Here is a 5,394-nt window from a genome sequence, read left to right as displayed (position 1 = left end):
ACCTGGCCAAAATGGAAATATATTTATTTTTTGTTTCGTTTTTTTCCGGTATGGGGAATCTATTCATTACTGTTGACTGCTTCCACAGCTATCAATGTGGCAGTTAACGAGCCACAAACATCTGGAATTCTCCAGACGCAGGCAGGCCAGGGTTTGTCTTCTGGCCGATCACTAGGGCTTGGGAAGAGACTGTAACTCAAGCTTCCCTGGCCCAAGAGCCTGTGTCTTGCCAGAGAAGGGGGAAAAAAAATGGGCGTCGTCTCAATGGACCATTAAGAGCGCTTGGCCTGGTTGGCTCCATGGTGTGATCTCCGCCCTGGGAACAACGGGCAGCAAGGACGTCTCCCTGCCCTCAGCTGCGGAGTCGTGTGGAGGTGAAGTAACCCGGCCGGGGCTCTGGTCTGATTACTGCTCGGCACCAAGCATAACTGCAGCATCGCCTTCCCTTCAATATGTGTCTTCATTTTGATGTAACTGGTACTTATTCAATTGAAAAGTGCAGTCTTCTGTGTATTACTGCTTGTCAGAAGCCAATAGTAAATACTGAGTACTTTACTATGAACAAAACACTTATTTCTCTCCACTACCCTACTGATAGTGGTGCAGGAAGTGATATCAGAACCTTCAAATATGATATAAGGGAAATAGTATTCTCTCTCTCTTTTTTTTTTTTGTCTTTTTGAGACAGCGTTTCGCTATGCAGTTCAGGCTGGTCTTGAGCTCACTTTGTAACCCAGGACAGTCTTGAACTTGCAGCGATCCTCCTGCCTCAGCCTCCCAAGTGCTGGGATTACAGGCGTGCACCACCACCATGCTCAGCACGGGTAATAGTATTCTCAACACTGCTAGATGTCTGATACGCCAGTTGTTGTTCCCCCAAATTAAAGAATGAACTGTAAGGAACAACAGAGGTTATGAGGAGGAAGTATTTGTCGAGTGCGAGAGATACAGCTCCTGAGAGACAGGAGGGCCCCCGAGTGGGTTACCGAGGACCCCACTCCTCAGAGGAAGTTTTATAGAGCACAACCATGCGGGTACAACGTGGGTTACAGCTGTGACCAACCAATAAGGTTGTAAATAGAGCTGCTTAGATAACATTGACCCAGCGGGAAGCAAGTCACGTAGCAAAACTTTTCTGGAAGGGATGAGTCCAAGGGTTTTGGTCACCCACCGAAGTGACTGATGTCTATCTAGATGTCATTAGACCAGGTTACCACTTATCTAAGGCCTGGTCATTCGGTCTTCTTTTTTTTTTTTTTTTTTGTCTTTTTGAGACAGGGTCTCGCTATGCAGTTCAGGCTGGCCTTGAGCTCACTTTGTAGCCCAGGCTGGTCTCGAACTCAGGATGATCTTTCTGCCTCAGCCTCCCGAGTGCTGTGATTACAGGCGTGCGCCACCATGCCCCGCTTCGGTCTTTTATCGTGAGGCCTGGCCTCCAACAGATGTGCCTCCAAGCACAGTTGTAATGAATTTCCTTTTTTTTTTTTTTTGTAATGAGTTTTCATTTCCTGCACTGACTGTCTGGAGGGCCCAGCCCTATCTGACTGTCGATACTATTTTTTTTTGTTTTGTTTTGTTTTTCCGGTACCTGGAATCAAACTCGCAACCTTGCGCTTGCCAGGCAGGCGCTGTGCCGCTGAGCTAAATCCCCAGCCCTTGCCTATAATATTTTTTGTTGGTTTGTTTTTGTCTTTTTGAGTCAAGTCTCGCTATGCAGTTCAGGCTGGCTTTGAGCTCACTTTGAAGCCCAAACTGGCCTCGAACTCACAAGGATCCCCCTGCCTCAGCCTCTCAAGTGCCGGAATTACAGGTGAGTGCCACCACACCCAGCAGTATTAGTAGTATTATTAGCTCTGTTTAACAGAAAACAAAACTGAAGTTCAGAAAAGTAAGTGATTTGCCCAGGGTCACACATAGAATTTAAGCTTGGGTCAGTCTGATACCACAGCTTTGTTTTGGATCCAGATTCTCCAGTTGCCTGGGCAGCACCCCACCTCCGGAGTAGCCGGAGCCACAGTCCACAGCACCACCGGAACACAACCTTTGTCCTCAGAGTCCGTGTTACTGGAAAGTGCACAGAATTCAGCCTGGTCCAGAATACGGCGACCACCCTTGCGGGTCCAGGTGATCTGCGGGCAGTAAACTTGCACATACTTTGTCTTCCACCATCAGAAAGGAAGCAAAGAAAACAAGAATAGATGCGCGGAGCCAACCCCGCCCTCCAAGGTATTTTCAAAGTGAAAGTTGCCCACAAGGAGGCCGGTACTGAGGGGCTTTTGCGACGCTCCACTGCGGTGGGGGGAGACCGCCGCTAAGGGAGCTTCCGGAGCAGCCAGCTGAGGAGGGGCTGCCCTCTCGGAAGGAACTGCACCCCGGAGAGCTCCCAAAAGTGCAGGAGGAGGAGGGAGCGTTCGGTATCTGTCAGGCTCCGAGGAACATTAAGCCACCTGGAGGAGTCCTGGTAGGAACGTCATTGTCCTGCTTTATTCTCCTCTCTTCCGGATATCAGAAACTGCAGCTTAGCAAGTTGCAGGAGGAGCAAAAGGAAAGAACCAATCAAGCGCAGAGCTTTGATCATTACCCGCACGGCTCAATTTTAATTACTATATTGAAACTGAACTCTATTTTGTTTTGTTTTGTTTTTGTCTTTTTGAGGCAGGGTCTCGCTATGCAGTTCAGGCTGGTCCTGAGCTCATTTTGTAGCCCACGCTGGCCTGGAACTCGCCAGGATCCTCCTGCCTCAGCCTCCCGAGTGCTGGGATTACAGGCGTGCGCCACCATGTCCGGCCTAATTGAGCTTAATTTTAAGGTGACCACAGAATTCAAGTACCCTTATTTAAAAAAAAAAAAAAAGATGACAATGAAAATACTAATTACTATATCGCAGCCATCAACCAATCAGATACTTAAATTCATCAAAATCTGAAAGCCAGTTGGGCCCTCTGGAACTCTGGTGAATGGCAGCCCTTCTAGCAGGGGACAGAAGGGGCTTCCTTCTCCCCCAGCATTTCACTTGTGGCTGCACAGCAAGAGTCCACCAGGAGCAGATTCAAGGGAAGCCTAAGTTTACACACCTATTAGCAGGCCATTGAGATACAAGAAACCAAAATTAACAGAATGGAAGGTGGAAATAGATGTTTCTCTCTCTTTTCCTTCCCCGGTTAGTGGGGATGGAATGCAGGCCTTCACACTGAGCTACATCCCCAGCTTCCATCTCTCTGTGTCTTTGTCTCTTTGTCTCTCTCCCTCTCTCTGTCTGGTCTCCCTGAGTTGCCTAGACTAAATTTGAAATCCTCCTGCCTCAGCCTCCCAGAGTACTAAGATTTCAGGCATACACTACCATGTCTGGCTGAGACAGTACAATTTCACTATTGCACCTTTAATAATGGACAGAGAAACCCACATACAAGATAAGCAAGGAGATAAGAGAATTTGAAAAACACATTAAAGCAACTAGAACTAAACGAGATACAAAGCCGGGCTTGGTGGTGCACTCCTATAATCCCAATACTCCCAGCACTCGGGAGGCTGAGACAAGTGGATTGTTGAAAGTTCTAGGCCAGCCTGAACTGCATAGTGAGACTCTGTCTCAATAAATAAATAAATAAATGAAAGAGATACAGTTTGCACTGGGAGGTTGAGGCAAATCTGACCTCATGTGGAAAACTTAGCAACTTAGCAAGACCCTCTCTCTCAAAATAAAACATACAAAAAAGTGCTGCGGTTATAACTCAAAGTGCAAAGACCCTGGGTTCAATACCGAGTACTATAAGAAAAAAAAATAAAAACATATTCAGGACACCAATATATTTTATTTTTTTAAGGTTGGGTCTCATGTAGTCCTGGCTGACCTTAAACTCTGTGTAGCCCAGGCTGGTCTCAAACTCATGATCTTCCTGCCTCAGCCTCCCAAGTGCTGGGATTACAGGCATGTTCTACCATACCCCACTCCAACACATTATTTAAAGATATAGGGTATTAAAAAAAAAAAGATATGCTCACTTTGGCAGCACATACACTAAAAGAAGATATATAGTATATCATATAGATATATACTTCAACTATAACAGAATGAAATTAAAAATCATAACAAAAGAAAAGTTAGAAATTCACAAATTGTGGAAATTAACCAATGGAACAAAGAAGCAATAACAAGAGAAAATAGGAAATGCTTACATAAACTTGAAAGAAATAATTCTATCTGCATAATTTAAAATGTTTTTTCTGTTTTAAGAGTACATGTTCATTAACTATTGCTATGTGAAAAATATATATATATATATATATATATATATTTATATATATTTTTTAAAGACAGGGCTTCACTTTTTAGTGCAGGCTGGCCTTGAACTCGGGGGATCCTCCTGCCTCAGCCTCCCGAGTGCTGGGATTACAGGTGTGTGCCACCATGCCTGGCTTATAAATGCTTCTATTTAAAACAGTGATCTCACTGGGAGTGGTGGCACATGCCTGTAATCCCAGCACTCAGGAGGCTGAGGCAGAAACTGAACTTTGCAATTTAAGGAACTAGAAAAAGAATAAACTAAACCCAAAGCTAGGAGAAGGAAGGAAATGAAGATTAGAACAGAGATCACTGAAGTATAGAATACAAAAAATAACAAAATTAGCAGAACCAAAATTGGTTCTTCACAAATATCAATGGGGCCGGGCACAGCGGTACAGGGCCGCCTGGCTGAGGATCGCCGGGAGTTCGAGGCCGGCCCTGCTTTTCACCTTTGTGCTCTCCGTGCACACGGGGCTGATTCAGTGTCTCCCCTGAGTGTCAGGCGCTGCTGGCTCCAATTGGAATTCAGCTTTCTGATTTGCAGAAATCTCAGCCGGCTGCTCACAAGGGGAAGAATGAGCTGTGTGTAGCTCTGGTCAGTTCAAGGAAGCCTTGGATGTTGGTGCAGAGTCAGCTTCTGGGAGTTTGCTGCCCGCCGTGTGGGAAAGGAAAGACAAACCCACCACCCCAGGTACACCGAGGAATTTCCCTTCTTGCCCTGTGGGGAACGGGGAGTTGCTGGACCAAGTCTCACGGGCAGCTGCCTCCTAATGTCCCAGAATTCCCGAGTCCCCGGGCCAGGTCACACACAAGAGAACTTCATGGAGACAAGTTTCCGCAGAGCCTCTTGTACTGAGAGAGTTTTTGCCTTCAAATAACTCCACCCCCACCTCTTGCCAGGTAGACTCCGACCCTGGGGATGTGCTGGGGAGTGTCTGGTGAAACCCCCTAATTTTTATTTTAGAAGCCTCTTCGCTTCTCTTTTTTTATCTTCTTTCCTGACCAGGTTCTCAAGAAAGAAAATGTTGGGTTGGGTTTAAAACCCAAAACAGAAAGTTTGTGTTAAGCCAGGCATGGTGGTGCATGCCTGTAATCCCAGCACTCAGGAG

This window comes from Chinchilla lanigera, unplaced genomic scaffold (assembly GCF_000276665.1).
Source record: "Chinchilla lanigera isolate Chin_1 unplaced genomic scaffold, ChiLan1.0 scaffold00051, whole genome shotgun sequence".
Classification (NCBI taxonomy): domain Eukaryota; kingdom Metazoa; phylum Chordata; class Mammalia; order Rodentia; family Chinchillidae; genus Chinchilla; species Chinchilla lanigera.
This window is presented reverse-complemented; position numbering follows the sequence as displayed.